Raw genomic sequence first — 19,681 nt, 5'->3', positions numbered from 1 at the left:
ACTGGACCTCCCGCAACCAGAAGTCACATTTGGAGAACTTTGCATAAAGCTTCTCCGACCTCAATACCTCAAGGACCTCCCTCAAATGCTCCTCATGCTGCTCTCTCGACCTCGAATACACCAGAATGTCGTCGATAAATACGATCACTGACCGATCCAACATCGGCCTGCATACCCTGTTCATGAGATCCATGAACACAGCCGGGGCATTGGTGAGTCCAAAAGGCATCACCACAAACTCATAATGCCCGTATCGCGTCCTAAACGCTGTCTTCTGGACATCTTCATCCCGTACTCTCACCTGATGGTAACCCGACCTCAGATCGATCTTGGAAAACCAAGATGCTCCCTGCAACTGATCGAATAGATCATCGATCCTCGGCAACGGGTAACGGTTCTTGACCGTTAGCTTGTTCAACTCCCGGTAATCAATGCACATCCGGTGTGAACCATCCTTCTTCTTGACGAACAAAATAGGTGCTCCCCATGGCGAGCTGCTCGGCCGAATGAATCCCTTTCCCAGCAACTCCTGGAGTTGCGAGGACAACTCTTGCATCTCTGGAGGTGCAAGACGATAGGGCACTTTAGCAATAGGCGCAGCCCCCGGAACCAGATCGATACCAAACTCTACTTGCCTCACAGGAGGTACTCCCGGCAGTTCCTCGGGAAAGACATCTGGAAACTCACGCACCACCGGGACCTCCTTAACTGACTTCGGTCTCTCGGAAACCCCCCGCGTATCCATCACATACGCCACAAAACCTTTACAGCCCTGCCGCAAACACTGCCTCGCCCTAGCGGCCGAACAAAAAGCTGATCCCGCACGGGTACCCTCGCCGTACACCGAAAGAACTCCCCCTCTAGGGTCTCGTATAGTCACCAACTGACGCTCACAGTCGATAACAGCGCCGAATCGGCTCAGCCAGTCCATGCCCACGATGACACAGACATCCCCCATCGCGATAGGAATCAGGTCAATCGGGAATTCAACCCCGAAAATCTCTAGTACACATCCTCGAAGAACCTCCGCAGCACGAATCACCTTCTCATCAGCTATAGAAACCCGCAAAGGTCGACTCAACGACTCACGACTCACGTCGATCTGCTGACTAAAGGCCAAGGACACAAAGGACCTACTCGCACCCGAGTCAAATAACACTAAGGCAGGCACAGAGTTCACAAGGAAAGTACCTACGCGCATAATAATATAAACATAACATATCAATATTAAAATAATTACATGAATGACAACATACCTGCCACAACATCGGGCGCAGCGCGGACCTCCTCCGCAGTCAGCTGAAAAGCTCTCCCACGAGCCCTCGGGGCCTCGACCTTCACCGGTCGAGTCTCAGTAGTCCTGGCAACAGGTGCAGATCCCTGACGAAGCTGAGGGCACTCGGCCTTCCGATGGCCGGTCTGGTTGCAATGAAAGCAAACCATAAATCCCTTGGGACACTCCCTAGCAATGTGTCCCTCCTTGCCACACTTGTAGCAAGCACCGGCTCGACACGCCCCATCATGACCCTTACCGCACTTTACGCAAGTGCGGTTCTTCGAACCTCCCGTCCTCGAATCGGCGGACTTGATCCGCTTAGCTGCCGGCTGAGACTGAGCCGGTCGCCGGTCTGCCTGCTGAGACTCGGCCTCCTCCCTGGCCTGAGTCTCTAACTCGATCTCACGCTTCCTGGCATTCGCCTGAAGCTCAGCAAAAGTATGGTAAGTGGAGTTTGACACAAATTCCCGGATCTCCCTCCTCAGAACACCCAAGTACCGGCTCATCCGAGCCTGCTCTGTGGCCACTAGCTCAGGGCAAAACATCGCCCTCTCGTGGAACTTCCGCGTGATCGCCGCCACCGAATCAGTACCCTGCTTGAGGGCTAAGAACTCCTGAACCAATCGTTCCCGCTCCACCGGGGGAACGTACTCATCCCTGAACATGGTAGTGAACCCCTCCCATGTCACTGCCGCAGTCTCTGCTAAAGTGAAGTTCGCCGTCACGAACTTCCACCAGTCCTTGGCTCCCAGACGGAGCTGGTTCAAAGCGAACCGTACCCTCAGGTGCTCCGGGCATGAACAAGTGTAGAAGCACCCCTCTATATCTGCGATCCACCTCATCGCAGCAATCGGATCCTGCGTCCCGTCGAACTCTGGTGGCTTCGTGTTGCTGAACTCTCGGAACAGCAATGAATCACCCCCCTGTGGCCTAGCAGCGGCCACAGCTGCGGTAGCTGCAGCGGTTGCAGCCTCAGTCAATGCGGCGTACCGCTCGTCGAACGTCTCCATAAGGGTGGTCTTGATAGACCCAAACATCTCCGGGATCTCGGCCCGGATCGCCGCCGCCACCTCCTCGTGGATCATCTGACGAATATCCTCGTCACTCACACCGCTCGTACTCGCCCCGTGTCGCGGTCTAACCATGGTATCTCTGAAATACAACATAAAATTATCAGAGATTCTATCAAGTGTAATTGCACTCGATAACGCGACCCTACCCCGTCCCCGTCATCCAGGGATTCTTACTTGGGTCTCCCACTGACCCGGTGTCCTCGGTAGTACGGGCCCAATACTACCGACCACACCGCATCAGTGTTCATCCCAAGTCGTCCTCCCCAAACTTCGGATAGTGAGTACTCTACTTCAGCTACGCTCTATCTACCCGCATACTAGCAAAGCATCTCATATAAGCAACTTCCCTAGACTAAGGCATCACAAATCAGGCCACTCTAGTCCTATCATGAATACCTAGTCTTCTAGCATGCATAACAATTCATATCATATAATATCGTAAGGTATTTTGGGGATCTTTTACCGTTCGGGCGCTGACTGATCGTACACACTGCTTCTTTCTTGCTTACTACAAAACCATTTACAAAAAATTATGCCTTTATTTGAAAAAGTTCCCTCAAATCCTCGGTTTGAGTTCAGTTACCCCCGAAGGTGCACCCGAATCCCTCAAACCAAGGCTCTGATACCAATTGTAACAACTCAAATTTTTCAAACAAATTTTTCATTTTTAAAACATAATATTTTCCATTAAAAACAAGGCATAAATAGTTTAGTTATTCGATCAATACAATTATTCAACTCCCAAGATCCTAAAACAATCTCCAGTGTGTATCGATCATGCCGGCGCCTTCCCACGGTCCTCGCTAGTACCTGAAATACATACACACACAACAACTGTAAGCATAATTGCTTAGTGAGTTCCCCAATATACACTTACACACATACGCCTTTCCAGGCCCTGACCTCCTGGTCCTCATTACAACGCCTTCCGGCCCATAACATAATCGCCTTCTGGCCCATAACATATTGCCTTCCGGCCCACATATCATACATAGTACATACAACACTTAACTTACCACATATAGCATACATATCCATATAACACTTAACTTACCACTTATAGCATATAAACATAATACATAACATACTTGACCTTTCGGTCACACAGTCGAACCCTTCCGGGTGGAGTATAGTGAGAAGACTCACCTCGTAAGTGCTGAAAGCTAGCAACTCCTGAAATCACTCGCGCACCAACCAACGAGCTACAATCCTCCTATAACATTACATATCTCATTAACACTTATATCATCTAAGTGTGACTATCCCTAAGAAGTCAGACTTAGGTCAACTCTGGTCAACGGTCAACGGTCAACTCGACTGGACTCGGCGAGTACCATGGCGACTCGGCGAGTCTAGTCGTCCTCACAGATTCCTGAATATTCCCTTTCTACTCGTCGAGCATACCTCTTGACTCGACGAGGTCCTCGTGGAAGAATCGCGGGGCCACCCCGACTCCACTCGCCGAGTCTGATGAACAACTCGGCGAGTCCCAGCACATCTTCAAGCTACTCGCCGAGTCTGAAGAACAACTCGGCGAGTCCATGCCATGCAGACGAGCAACTGCTTCCTGGGATATGTCTCGTCCCGAAGTACACATGCATGGGACCTTCTGGACTTCTAAAGGTCCTAATACAAGACTATAATCGTGGGGTAACAAGGCATTACTTCATCAAATCACCAAATGGGTTCTATAAACCCTAATTTCATAATTACATCAAAATAACAGAGCAACACGAATTTTTACCTGGATGATGTGTTCTCTGTATTCCCAACCTCAGAATGTGACCCCCTTGCAGCTCTTTTAGCCAATCCTCCCTCTTCCTTGCACACCCACTCTTCTCTAACCAATAATGGCCTAAGATCCTTGCTCCTGCTGCACTTAATCGATTTAGGGTTCTTCTCAGAAGGCAAAAACGAACAATGACGACCAATGGACCCCTTTTATACGTCCCAACCTTGAACGGTTAGGGTTTCTGCTGAACAGCGTCGACTCGCCGAGTCCATATCTGGACTCGTCGAGTCCAGTCGCGGACCCGCGACCAAGTCCGCGATCCTACTCGGCGAGTCTAGGCACCAACTCGCCGAGTCCCCTCTTAAATCACCCCAAAAACATAATTTTAATAATACCTGAGGTTCCGGGCTGTTACAATTATCGTCTCATGATCACTTGTGATAAATTCTATGAAGTTATTCAAGTGACCGCATGTTGAATCTAATACTCAAATGTTATTTCACGAGCACTCATGAATGGTGTAGCAAACTTTGCTATGTCTAATGTGTTAGAGATCTACAAGCCAACTCATGATAGTCTTCTTTTATACTTACTTCCAACGTATGATCAACTGTGGATAGTTTGAATAATCTTATTATTCTGGAAGTCAAAACATGCAAAATGAAACACATGAATAATACTATTCCTATATGGCCCCAATACTTATGAGTGTAAATAAAACAACTTTTATTTAATCACCATATTGATTACTCATTATTCATTGTATAATGTTTCGAATAATCAACTTAATACTTGAATTAAAACAATAGTTATCCCATGCTCCAAACATGCACACTATCTTTACCTATGGTCCTTACTTTTTGTGAAATAAATCATTTGTAAACATTTCCAATGACACCCATTTCACAATCTGTAACAGCCGAAATTCAGGTACGACTGATTAGCCCTTCTTATTTACTTATTTTTCATTTTGGGCCTTTGTGTTGGGCGAGTACGTGGGCGTACAAGGAGTACGCTGTGCGTACTCGCGCGCCTCATTTAAACGTCATCGTCGGGTACGCTGGGCGTACCCAAGGTTACGCCGGGTGTAATCGGTCCAGACCCAAAACCCTAATTTGAGTTATTGGCTATAAAAGGAATGAGATGGCTTGGTTCCTCAGCCACCATCCTTCAGAAAGAAACCCTAAGAGAGTTGTTCCTTCGTTCATAGCTTGTTTGTGAGTGTTCTAAGCTTTGAGGTGTCATTTCAAGGTAGCAAAAGGAAAGAGGAGTCCATTGAGGAGGCTAGAAGTTGGTGTGCAAGTGTAGATCCGTGAAAAGCAAAGGTTGGAGCTTCTTCCGAAGGTAAAAAGTTCAGATCTTGCGTTGTAGTTCTTATGGTATGGTTCATGGACCAATTTCTAGGGTTTTGGTCCCAAAGATGGAGACTTTATGACCAAGTAGTCTCCATTGGCTTAGATCTACTATATTCCAGGTCCATTTGAGTTGTATGTTCATAAAAATGTGATCTTGGATGTATATATTTAGCCATGCATGAGATCTAGATCTTTGGAGTTGAAAAGGAAGGTATTAGAGAGTGTAGGAGCCTTTACAGCCATGCCAAGGATTAAAGGTTCCGACTTTATGGATTAGGAGGCTTAATGAGAGCCAAATCTAGAAGTTGAAGGAATGTCTTAACCATTTAAGACAAGAAATATGGTATGGCTGAATCTGGGATTTACGTTGGGCGTAACTCCCAGTACGCGCAGCGTAAGGGGTTGCGACCCCCGATTGTGACTCATCGATGTATGCCCCGCGTACTATGGTCAGTTGGCTTTCGTTGACTTTTAGGGTTTGGTCAACGTGAGTCAAGGAAGGGTAAAATGGTCTTTTACCCCTCTGTGGGATAATGATAAGGGTGTGGCCTAGCCCTGAAAGTCTATATTAATTAGAATGATATTTCGTTATGATTAGGTGGGGTTGGGTCTTCGTTTCGAGATTCGGAGATAGCGAGCACGTGAGATTCTAGACTTCTTGCGAGGTGAGTCTTCTCACTATACTGTACCCGGAAGGGTATTTATGTGTGACCGAGAGGTCGGATATGTTATGAGTTGTATGCATTGAATATGATAAGTTAACCGTTTGTATGTGCTATGTATGCTATGCTTGATATGGGCCGGAAGGCATTTTATGTTATGGGCCGGAAGGCATTGTGATGTGGACCGGAAGGTCGAATCGGGTAGGACCGGAAGGTTTACCGGGTCGGGACGAAAGTCCCCTGAGACACATGGACCGGAAGGTCATGGCCTGGAAAGGCGTATGTGCGTAAGTAGTATTTTCGGGAACTCACTAAGCATTTATGCTTACAGTTGTTGTGTATGTGTTTCAGGTACTATCGAGGACCGTGGGAAGGCGCCGGCATGATCTGTACACACTGACGGAGGATTTATGATCTTGGGATTTATATGATTTTGTATTATGATATGATACATTGGATCTTTATGACTTGTTTTGGATGAAAACATGTTTTTAAGAAATGAAAAAAATTGTTTTGAAGATTTACGTTGTTACAAGTTGGTATCAGAGCCTTGGTTTGAGGGATTCGGGTGCACCTTCGGGCGTAACTGAACTCAAACCGAGGATTTGAGAAAAAATTTCAAAAATAAAATCATAAATTTTATAAGGGATTTTGTGATAACCAAGGATGAAGCAGTGTGTACGGTCAGCCAGCGCCCGAACGGTAAAATCCCCAAAATACCCTTAGAATATGTGTTATGAGATATGTTGCGATATGTTATGCATGCTAGAGTAGACTAGGTATTCATATTAGGACTAGAGTGGCCTGATTTGTGATGCCTAAGTCTAGGGGAAATCTGCTGCTATGAGATGCTTTGAGAGCGAGTAGGTAACCAGTGCATAACAAGAATAGAGTACTCGTGATCCGGGGTCCAAGGAGGAGGACTTGGGGTGAACGCTGATGCGGTGTAGTAAGTAGTATAGGGCCCGTACTACTGAAGACACCGGATCAATGGGCAATCCAAGTAAGAATCCTTTGGGTATCGGAGGTCGAGTAGGGTTGCGTTATCGAGTGCGAGTATGCTCGATTGGGTCTCTGATATTTTTTATGTTGTATTTCAGAGGCTTCATGGTTGGGACACGCCACAGACCTGAGACGAGCGGTGTGAGTGACGAGGAGCTTCGTCAGATGATCCATGATGAGGTGGCTGCGGCAATACGGGCCAAGAATCCGGAGATGTTTGGGTCTATCAAGACCATGCTGTTGGAGACTTTTGATGAACGGTACGCCGCAGTGACTAAGGCTGCGGCCGCTGCAGCTATAGCAGTTATGGCTGCTGCCAGACCTCAGGGAAGTGACTCGTTGTTGTTCTGGGAGTTCAGCAACACGAAGCCACCTGAGTTTGATGGGATGCAGGACCCGATCGCTGCGATGCGGTGGATTGCTGACATTGAGGGATGCTTCTACACGTGTTCATGTCCGGAGCATCTGAGGGTGCGGTTCGCTTTGAACCAGCTCCGCCTGGGAGCAAAGGATTGGTGGAAGTTCATGACGACGAACTTCACTCTTGAGGAGATTTCAGCAGTGACTTGGGAGAAATTCACCACCATGTTCAGAGATGAGTATGTTCCCCCGGTGGAGAGGGAACGATTGGTTCAGGAGTTCTTGACCCTCAAGCAGGGTAATGATTCAGTTGCTGTGGTCACCTGGAAGTTTCATGAGAGGGCGATGTTCAGCCCTGAGCAGGTGTCTACTGAGCAGGCACGGATGGGCTGATATTTGGGTATACTGAGGAGGGACATTCGGGTGTTCGTATCGAACTCGACATATCAGACATTTGCTGAGCTCTAGGAAAATGCCCGGAAGAGGGAGATCGAGTTAGAGACCTAGGCCAGGGAGGAGGCCGAGTCTCAGCGGGTGGATCGGCGGCCGGCTCAGTCCCAGCCGGCAGCCAAGCGGACCAAGTCCGCCGATTCGAGGACAGGAGGTCAGAAGGGCCGCACTTGTGGAAAGTGTGGCAAGGGTCATGAGGGGGACTGTCGATCGGGTGCTTGCTACAAATGTGGCAAGGAGGGGTACATCGCTAGGGATTGCCCCAAGGGATTCATGGTTTGCTTCCATTGCAACCAGACCGTCCATCGAAAGGCCGAGTGTCCTTAGCTTCTCTAGGGATCTGCGCCTGCTGCTAGGGCTACTAAGACTCGACCAGTGAAGGCCAAGGCCCCGAGGGCTCGTGGGAGAGCTTTTCAGTTGACTGCGGAGGAGGTCCGCTCGGCGCCCGATGTCGTGGATGGTATGTATTCTTTCGTGTATTTTTTTATGCTGAGATGTTGTGCTTATTTTATGATATGCGTAGGTACTTTTCTTGTGAATTCTGTACCTGCTTTGGTATTATTTGACTCGGGTGTGAGTCGGTCTTTTGTATCTCTGGCTTTTAGTCAGTACCTCGGTATTGATCGAGAGGTGATGAGTCGACCTCTGAGGGTTTCCATAGCTGATGAGAAAGCGGTATATGCCACCGACGTGATTGGAGGATGTGTGCTCGAGATTTTTGGTGTCGATTTCCCTATAGACCTAGTTCCTATCGCTATGGGAGATGTCTGTGTCATCGTGGGTATGGACTGGTTGAGTATGTTTGGAGCGGTCATTGACTGCGAGAGACAGCTGGTGACTATGCGAGACCCTAGTGGGGGAGTGCTTATTGTGTATGGCGAGGGGACCCGGTGTGGGTCAGCATTTTGTTTGGCTGACAGGGTGAGGCAGAGTTTGCAGCAGGGCTGCAGTGGATTCATAGCCTATGTGATGGACGCACAAGTGGTCACTGGGAGGCCAAGTTCGGTTGACGAGGTTCCAGTAGTGCGCGAGTTCCCGGATGTTTTTCCCGAGGAACTGCCGGGTGTGCCTCCGGAAAGACAAGTGGAGTTCCGTATTGATTTGATTCCGGGAGCAACACCTATCGCCAAGGCGCCTTATCGACTCGCGCCGCCAGAGATGCAGGAGTTATCCTCGCAGCTTCAGGAGCTGTTGGGGAAGGGGTTTATTCGACCGAGTAGCTCGCCTTGGGGAGCACCGATCCTTTTTGTCAAGAAGAAAGATGGTTCACACTGGATGTGTATCGATTACCGGGAGTTGAACAAGTTGACGGTCAAGAACCGGTATCCGTTACCTAGGATCAATGATCTGTTCGATCAGTTGCAGGGGGCATCTTGGTTCTCCAAGATAGACTTGAGGTCGGATTATCATCAGATGAGGGTTCGGGATGAAGATATCCAGAAGACTGCATTCAGAACTCGTTATGGACATTACGAGTTTGTGGTGATGCCTTTTAGGCTCACCAATGCCCCAGCTGCATTCATGGATCTCATGAATAGGGTGTGCAGGCCGATGCTGGATCGGTCGGTGATTGTATTCATTGATGATATTTTGGTATATTCGAGGTCTAGAGAGCAGCATGAGGAGCATTTGAGGGAGATCCTTGGAGTTCTGAGATCGGAGAGGCTGTATGCCAAATTCTCCAAGTGTGATTTCTGGTTATGAGAGGTCCAGTTCCTAGGACATCTTGTTAACCAGAAAGGGATATTGGTCGATCCGGCCAAGATTGAGGCAGTGATGAGATGGGAGGTGTCGAGATCACCCACTGAGATCAGGAGCTTTCTGGGATTGGCCGGCTATTATCGGAGGTTTATTAGGGATTTCTCCAAGATCGTCGTACCACTTACCAAGATGACCCGGAAGGGTGTTGCATTTTCTTGGGGTCCGGAGCAGTAGTCCTCATTTGAGACCCTTCGTCAGAAGTTATGCGAGGCCCCGATGCTCGCACTCCCGGAAGGGATGGAGGATTTTGTGGTATATTGTGATGCATCCATATCTGGGTTAGGGGTAGTGCTTATGTAGAGGGGGCACGTTATAGCGTATGCATTGAGGCAGCTGAAGCCTCATGAGTCGAGATATCCCACCCACGATCTGGAGTTGGGGGCTGTGGTGTTTTCCCTCAAAATCTGGCGGCACTATCTATATGGGGTTCGGTGTACCATATACGCGGACCACAAGAGTCTAAAGTACTTGATGGATCAGCCAAACCTGAATATGCGCCAGAGGAGATGGTTGGATGTGGTGAACGATTATGATTACGAGATCCTGTACCACCCGGGCAAAGCTAATGTCGTAGCCGATGCTTTGAGCCGTAGGTCGGAGAGCGCCCCAATCCGAGACGTTTGTATGAGGTTGATGGTGATAACTCCGATATTGGACACCATCCGAGGGGACCAAGCTGAGGCTGCGAGACCAGAGAACTGAAAGCGGGAGCGGGTTGTCGGGCAGGTGTCGGAGTTCGTTACCGATAGTCGGGGACTTATGACATTTCAGGGTCGGATTTGGGTACCGTTTGTGGGCGAGATGCGTACCATTCTGATGGAGGAGGCACATCGATCGAAGTTCTCGATCCATCCCGGGGCTACTAAGATGTATTTGGACCTAAAGAAGGAGTATTGGTGGCCCTGCATGAAGAGGGATGTTGCATGGTTCGTCGAGAGGTGCCTAACTTGTCGCCAAGTTAAGGCCGAGCACCAACATCCACTTGGTAAGCTGCAACCGCTAGATATTCCCGAGTGGGAACAGATTACCATGGATTTTATCACCAAATTGCCAAGGACTGCGAGAGGGGTCGATGCAATTTGGGTGATTGTGGACAGGTTGACGAAGAGCGCTCATGTTCTTGTTATCAGTGAGAGCTCTTCTGCTGAGAGGTTGGCAGAGTTGTATGTGAGGGAGGTGGTATCACGGCATGGGGTTCTGATGTCGATTGTTTCAGATTGAGACGTGCGATTTACTTCAAGATTTTGGAAGAAGTTTCACGAGGAGTTGGGTACGAGGCTGCATTTCAGTACCTGATGTGTGCAAATTCACTTAGTTTTAAACCTACTTTTAATTATAAAATAACACACAAAGGCAGTGAACCTATCAATTGTGGTATAGTTGGATAAGTAGGGTATCGAACACAGGGAACGGCAAATTAAAATTAAAAACTAATTTTATCTAAATTAATAAATAAAAATGGGGTTTCTCTAGTTTTTCAAGACTAGAAACTTGCTAACTATCACTAACAAAAACTTAACTAGATTCACTAATTGGGAAGGAACTTCTGTTTAGTTCAACTCAATTGACCCTATGGTTGATTTTAAGGTAACGGTGAAAAAGATTAATTCTTTCATTGGTTACTGATTCAAATAATTAGATTCGTATTCACTACACTAATCCTTAGCAAATAAACTAACTTAAACAGTCGCCAGTTGTCTAATTTAATTAAATTCACTAGATTAATTATTCGGGTTAATTTAGACTTGCAATAGTTAACTAATTTGGTCTTTTAATTAACTTCTTGTTGATGGTCATCACACAAGCTTGCACATGAATTTACTCAATTCTCTTATTAACTCTAGTTTCATGTTCATTAATCCTAGACATATGACATAGTGATCACTTCGCATATGAGGTTGATAATTAATAGATGTTCATACTAATCAATTATCTTCCTATTAATAGAAAATTAATTATTACTCACACACAAGGTTCTTTAGCAAGCTAAAATAACAAAAATCACCAACTTAGAATTAATCCTACCAATCAATCAAACCATATTGTCAATTTTGTATCCCCAAATAGAAGTCTAAAGGTTTTAGCTCATAATTGAAGTAAATAACAGCAAACAAACAAAGTCAAATTGTTTAACCATAATGATAAAACAAAAGATTAAGTAGGATGATGAAATTTTGCCTCAATTACTCTTCGGGATTGAATTCTAGCTTCTCTCGTCGTCTTCTAGGGTTTTTCTGCCTTCTGAATCGCAGTTGAACTCTTCTGAATCGTCCCAGAACTCCCCTCCATCGTTCTGAGGAGTTATCTATATATATACGAATCGACTCGTCGAGTCAGGTGGCGACTCGTCGAGTCCATCTCTCAGTCCCCGTATTGTGATAGGTCTCTGGGATCCCGAGTCTTTATCTTCTCGAATCTTCGATCGGACTCGCCGAGTAGTCGACCCTACTCGCCGAGTAGGTGTCATTTTTGGTGTTTTTCTTCTTTGTTCCATTCTCGATCTCTCAACCGCTTCTCCTGCTTCCTTCTGCTTCCGAGCTTCATTTTTGGATTGAAAATATAATTTAAACACTTTTAAGTACCTTTTGTCCATAAAATGCAATAATTTAGCTAATAAATGAATAAAAACCTATACTTAATATGAACTAAATATGCACATATCAAAATACCCCACACTTGACTTTTGCTTGCCCCCAAGCAAACTTAATTTTAAAACATTAGAATCACACATGACAACTCCAATCCAACCCAACCATTATGCCAAGACCGCAATGCATGCATTTGTGTCTAAAATTTTTCCTAAGGACCTCCCATATTCCAAATACTCACAATCCTCATAAACATTCGCCCACTCACCCCGAACTATGCTCATTTTATGCAACCCTCTGAATCCATCCGCAGAAAACCTCTTACCCTCAAGGTATTTTTAATTGAGCAACCCAAGCATACATAATCTAGAATTACAACTTTTTGATACCACTATGGAGCTCTTTTGAATTCTTCACTTTAATTGATAATTTGATCTTTGAACTCTTTGAATTCACCACCTTGTTGTTTGATTTTTGGTATCTTCAACTTTTTGCATTTCTTCAGAATTTTGATCTTTTGATCTTCACTTTATTTGCTCCAAAATTCTTACAACTTTTCTTGTAATTCTATTTTTTTTTCTTTTTTAACATGTAACTCACTCTTTTTTTCACTCAAAATCCTACATGCTTAAGAAGGGGCGCTCAACGTCAACCTTTGTTGGCTAACAATAATAATCTTCCTGGATACATTTCAGGTTTAGGCTGCTAAACATATTTCATCCCTCGGGCTGAGCAAGGTTGTGTTTTTGTCCCATGATTTCACTGGAATAAGGAAGCCACAAATGCACTAGAACGTATATAGGCTCAAATAAACATTTGATTCTTCATGCAATCATCAACACAATTCTAACATAGAATCCTAATTTTACTTTTACCAATATTTCCTAAATTAAATCCTAAGTAATATTTTTGGTATGCAAATTTTTTTTTAAAAATTAGTCTAAATTAAGACTCTAAATTTTCTAATATGTAACCAACCCCCTACGCCACACTTATGTCATGCAATGCCCTCATTGCAAATTATGCATGATAAAAACATAAAAAGGAAATAAAGAGGGAATTAGAACAAACTCCCCTGGGATAGCAGTCGATAGGTTGATCACTTTCATTTTAGTTCCATCTTCAATTAACTTTAGACATGGGAATAGCTCATCCATGTCTTGGGTGTCAAAGTCTCGTGTAGGTCGCTCCAAATACGCGGAAAAATAGTGTAAGATCTTTAGGAATCAATATGGGAAGAATAAATGGTCAAGTGGTACTCTTATCAGCATCAGATCAGCAGTCCTCTTTGTTCAAAAATGAATGACTCGTCGAGTCATATAGGTGACTCGTCGAGTATAAGCGCGGACAACTTCGTATGTGTGAGAAAACTAGGCGACTCGTCGAGTCAGTTTAGTGCACTCGACGAGTAGACCGCTGGACGAAAAAAATGGCTTCTGCATCTGTTCCAGCCTCTAATAAATCTTCAATATTTCTCCTCACTTCTGGACTCACTCGCTCATATCCCTAAGGACCGGACTCGATACTTCGACTCTAATGATTCCCTTTCTTGACTCTCTATCAATCTTATAACCCTTTTGACTCTATAACTTTACCCCTCCTATGCAAGCATTCCTAATTCAATTCTGAAAAATAACCAAAGCAATCACACATTAAGCAAAACAGTAAAAAGTCTTAACACATTCAAACAAACCAAATAAAAACAAAAACATAAAAATTGAAAAATTGTTCAATAAAAATGCAAAGAAATTAATCCTCCTCCTCGTCATAATCCGGTTCTGTTCCACTTCCTCCCGCACCACTCCTTCTTGTACTAATCACCTCGTCCCACGATGGAATATACGGAAAATTACCACCATCGATATGCGGTATGTTGAAGTGATCGAAAAGTCAGATATGTGATTGATTGCTAAAATTCATGCCCCGTGCCATCTGATCTTGTAACCGCCTCATCTCCACATTGTACCAATCCATTGGTACTTCTTCATTATCAACCGGAATCACCGGCGGCTCTTCCTCCACATCCCGCTCCCTCCTCGATCGGACCCTCCTTCCCGGTGCTTCAGGACCAATTACCAGATCATCATGCGGAATAGCATAATGACCACCACCATAGTCTTCAATAATCCTGACCTGCCGAAAAAGAATTGGATTGAATGGAGGTGTAGGAATCATCGTCATAAAGTTCCATGCACCACGGGTCATCAACCCAAACGAGTTGTCTAACCGGGTGATAAACATACCACCATTAATGCGAGAAGTTTTGTGATCCTTGACCGCACCCTCCGATAGATATGAAGCCAAACACCAAGGAATATTACAAAAAACTCCGGGTGTGATAATGCTCCATAAGTAGAAGACATCAAGGTTAGAAACCTTGTCATCATCCTTCCTTTGGTTAATAGTGGATGAAATGAGACGATGAATAAGGCGGTGTGTAGGCGATCGAATGCTCCCCTCTTGTGCCAATTTCGGAATATAAACTTTGTTGCCAATCGTATTCCACCACCCCGTGCTCGTCACTCCATCGGGAAACACCATATGGGATTGCTCCAAAAAGGCCCAAAAGATAGCTGTTGAGACCAAGGGCTGGTCATAAATTCCCAATCACCAGGCAAGATCGATCACCGAACATTGATGAAATTCACCCCCAAGGCAGAAACTGAAACTTGCTGGGTGATAACAATCCACTCCCCCCGTGAAAGAAACCGTGGAGAAGAACTCTAGGCATAGCTCCAAATACACCGACTCTTGAATTCGAAAGACCCGGCTCCACCCATCACAAATCATCGTTTCTCCTTCGTGGGTAAACTCCTTTAAAAGATAAGGAGCTAACTCCTCTTCATAGCGTACTCCCTGCAACCAATCCCAATCTATCCTATTGGGCACGTATATTTCTTTCTTCCTTATGTCGGCTAACTTCTTCTTCCACTTCCGTATTGTTGAAGCGGACTCAATTTGTGGGAAATTCAACCAAGGAAAGTCCCCTTGGTGTCCCCGAGAACTTTGCCCCCTACTGAACATTCTTTTTGCAAAACAAAGATACAAGACCCAGAAACATAGATTATAATTAAAAGACGTCATGCATATGTTTCCCGACTCGACTCGTCGAGTCCATGTACGACTCGGCGAGTTGCAAGAACTGCACGAGTCAGTCGGCGGGTCGGTCTAAATTGGACCATGAAACCTCAAAATTTTTTCAAGGGTTTTGTCTAGACACATGTTTAATAAGGTATTAGGAAAGAATAAGCATGCAAAACATCATAATTCATGAAAAATCGAAACCCTAGAAATTTAATTTTTTCTTCAAAATCGATTTTTCTATGCAATTTCCATCATAGATAGCCTTAAAATCATGCTTTTAACAGAAAAGAGGAAGAAATTCGTTACCTTTTTCGATGGAACTTGAAAAAAATTGAAGAGCAATGAAGAGGAAGATGAATGCTTGAGAGGGACTTGAGAGAGAGAGAGCACGATGAGTGTGTGTAAAAACTGATTCTTTTAGGGTTAAAACCCTATTTACCAGTTGTAAAAATAATTCTTATCATAATTTTTTTCTGTGAATAATAACGACTCGTCGAGTAAGGGTCATACTCGGCGAGTCGTGTCGCGATGTCAATTTTTTCTGAAATCTATATGGACTCGTCGAGTCAGGGTCAGACTCGGCGAGTCTCTTGCAAACAATTCAAAATTTTCAAAAAATTCTTGTCCTTTATTTAGAAAAGAAGATTTATTTCACCCCACACTTAGTCCATATGCACTCTCAAGCAGACATATCCGATGAATTGGAGAATTAAAAGTCTAAAAACGAACGAAAAATTTAAAACAAAACAAGTAAAAGAAAGAAAACTCTAAATAATGGGTTGCCTCCCGCCAAGCGCTTCTTTTTAAGGAGTCGTTAGCTGGACTCCTTCCCGTCTACGTCTCGTCATCTTCCATCATCGGGAATGCACGCCTAATCTTCTGTGGTTTGTACTTCGCTTTGTAAGCGTGAATCTTCTTTTTGTAAGCCCGTTTTGCTTCCTCTCTCTTCTTTTTCACAACATCATCCTCAGCTGTTTGGGCTTCCATTCTCCTCTTTTTCTTCTTCACCCCATTCATTTTCCCCTTCTTTTTCACTTCTTTTCGTTCAAAATGAATTAATTCGTATTTTGTGAAGGTGCGTGCTCTAGGTTTGGTGATGGATGGTTGATCAGCTTCCGCCCTCCTTTCTTTTGCCTCCCCTTCTTTTTCTGTGCTCACCCCATCTTCAATTGGACTTGCATCAAGACATGCTATATAGGCGTGTTGAACTTCCGTTTCCATTTCTCCTCCTGCTGTTTGTTCTTCTAAAGAATCGTGAAAATTTTCCAAATTCAGATTATACAGAGGACTAGCAACAAATAGATCTAATTCGTTCAAGTTGTCATCAAAGTCGACTGGACTCGTCGAGTCCAGTAAAGTGACTCGGCGAGTCTGATCATATTCCATCATTTCTTGGGTATTTTCTGATTCGGCTTCTTCCAGTAGCTTTTCTAACTCCTCCGAGCCCTTGTTAGCATCTCCATCCTCTCCAGAATGTAGCAGAAACTTGCTTGGATCTTCTTTTTGCAAAAGTGCAAGTTCTTTTTGTAATATCTCATCATCCAAATGGATAAATGAGATTTCTCCCTTTCTATCTTCTTCTTGCTTGGCTTCTGGTATGGCTTTAAATATTATGGACTCATCACCCACCCTTAATGTTAGTGTAGACTCACATACATCAATTAAAGCACATGCGGTGTTTAAGAATGATCTCCCCAAAATGATTGGAATTTTGGGGTCTTCTTCCATGTCAACCACCATAAAGTCTACTGCAAAGATGAACTTATCGACTTTAATAAGGAGATCCTCACAAACGCCTAATGGATGAATTATTGTCTTGTCTGCCAAATGGATCTTCATATTTACCGGTCTTGGCTCCGGTAAGTTCAACCTCTTAAAGAAAGAGAAAGGCATCAGATTGATGCTTGCAACCGAGTCGGTCAATGCTTGGGTGACAACTTCATTACCAAATTGGCACGGAATTATAATATTCCCCGGACCGCCCTTCTTTTCGGGTAGCTCACTCAATAGTATCTCCGCGACTTCAGCCAAATCTTTCCTAGCAGCAAAAAGACATTTTAGCAAGTTGAAGTATTTTGGTGTCTGGAGCATCGTTTCCACAAATGGCATATTAACTTGGAGGGCTTTAACATGCTTCATAAAGGTTCTATATGCTTCAACTTTTTCCGCAGGTATGGCTCTAATTGGGTATGGCAAAGGAGGATTATATGGCTTTAAAGGACTGACAATTTTGTCATTTACGCATGGACTCGTCGAGTCCATTAGAGGGACTCGGCGAGTCAGGTCGGGTTTTGCTGGAGCTGACTCTTCTGCCCTTTCTGTCTTCCTCTTGGAGATCCTCTGTGCATGTGTGAAAATTTCTTCATTGCTGGAGGTCACTGCACTCACATTCTCCATTCTCGGATTGGTTTCGGTATTGCTTGGAAGTTGACCCAGTCTTCTTTCGTTCACTTGGTGTGCAAGCTGTCCCAGCTGTTTCTCAATGTTGAGAATGGATGCCTGCTGATTCCTTAGCATGTTTTTGGTCTCATGTATTGCAGCATCATGATCATTGTGTCTCTTTTCGGACGCGGCTATGAATCTAGTGAACATTTCTTCCAAATCAGCTTCTTTTCTACTGGTTCTTCTCTTTGATATAGTCCCCTCTCCATCTACTTGTATTTTTCCTCCTTAGCCTTCTTATACTCTTCGTATGGGAGCCATTCCTTCTTAGGTTTTCGCCAATTTTCGTCGTATCAATCGCCACTTGAATAGAAGACTTGAGCTTTCTTATTTCCATTCTCATCCAAATCACAATCCTTGGTGAGATCGGGTCCTCTACAATTTTCACATCCCACCCTCATAGCAGGGATTGTTTGATCCATTTTTTTCATTCTTCTATCAAGACTGTCAAGCTTAGCTATCACCGCCGCTATGCTATCATTTTCCGCATTCACTACTCCCCGACTTACTTCGTTTCTTGGATTGTGGTATTCTCTAGAGTGCTTAGAGAATTCTTCTATTAGCTCCTTGATTACCGGGGGCGCCTTTTTCATGAGTGGACCTTGAGAATCTAGCAATTGCCTTGTGGTGACATTAACTCCATCATAGAAAATGGAGACCTCTTGTTGGCTATTAAGGTTGTGATGTGGGCAATTTCTAAGCAAACTCTTGTACCTTTCCCATGATTCATAAAGAGATTCTCTGGGATGTTGCTCGAAGTTGGCAATTGCTTTCTTTAGCTTGGCTATTTTGGAGGGCGGAAAAAAGTGGTCTATGAGCTCCTCTTTCATCTTGGCCCATGTGGTGACTGATCCAGGAGGTAGTGACTTTAGCCAATCCTTTGCAGCTCCTTTGAACGTGACTAGGAGCATGCGAAGAAGCTGGGTCTCGCGGGGGACATTCGGTACATTGAAGTAGTCGGCCACATCATTCACTTCGTCTAAGTTCTTGTAGGCGTCTTCGTGATCCTTCCCATAACAAGGAATCTCCTTTAGTTGAGCGAGAATATGACCTTTTAGTTCGAAAGTGGCGGTCGCGGGAATTGCGGGCTGCACAAGTCCCGGGCTGGTGTCATCACGCATCCTTTTCTTCCATTCCCCCATGGGGACTTCATCAATATTAGCCATAGTGATGACTAAATCATCTTCAAACTCGGAGTCGTGCTCGAATGTGGGTTCTTCTTCTTCGTCGGTCTCGTATTCGATATCTTCGTGAATTGGGTCTTCGATTGTCAAAGAGGCACTGGATGCTCCAGATTTGCTACTCCTCTTCTTGCTAAAAACGGGCTTGAGGTTTTTGAGTGGCGAGTTCTTTGAAGAAGTGGATTCTCCAACGGCTTTGCCCTTGCTCCTCCTTAGCGCGGATTCCGAGTGTTCAAGAGGGGGGACCAGAGGTGTATCAGATCCTCGGGTCATGAAACAACTGTGAACAAAACAGAAAATGCGTAAAAAGAACAAAAATAAAATAAAAATTTAAAATTGAAACAACGATGTACTCGCCGAGTCGGCACGAGTGCACTCGGCGAGTTCAAGGCAAAAACAGAAAAAAATTTAGTTACTCTAAAAACGGAATTTTATTAAAACTAATCCTACTTACTGACTTACCTTTTGAATAACTTTGTGTGAGATAAATCCTACACAAAGGATCGATTAAATTAGAAATTAATGTTAATTTTTAGAACCGTTCCCCGGCAACGGCGCCAAAAACTTGATGTGTGCAAATTCACTTAGTTTTAAACCTACTTTTAATTATAAAATAACACACAAAGGCAGTGAACCTATCAATTGTGGTATAGTTGGATAAGTAGGGTATCGAACACAGGGAACGGCAAATGAAAATTAAAAACTAATTTTATCT

At 44.6% G+C, this 19,681-nt stretch overlaps 1 non-coding gene across 1 annotated transcript; it reads left to right on the top strand.

Moving 5' to 3' along the window:
- The first annotated feature begins 18,460 nt into the window (after positions 1–18,460).
- LOC128133118 (small nucleolar RNA R71) lies at positions 18,461–18,567 on the top strand. Its single transcript, XR_008231306.1, has one exon. It is a non-coding gene; the product is annotated as a small nucleolar RNA R71 (small nucleolar RNA).
- Positions 18,568–19,681: the final 1,114 nt, after the last annotated feature.

Source organism: Lactuca sativa, chromosome 3, assembly GCF_002870075.4.
Source record: "Lactuca sativa cultivar Salinas chromosome 3, Lsat_Salinas_v11, whole genome shotgun sequence".
NCBI classification, from domain to species: Eukaryota; Viridiplantae; Streptophyta; class Magnoliopsida; order Asterales; family Asteraceae; genus Lactuca; species Lactuca sativa.
Note: the sequence above shows the minus strand (reverse complement) of the source record. Positions and strands in the feature narration are given on the sequence as shown.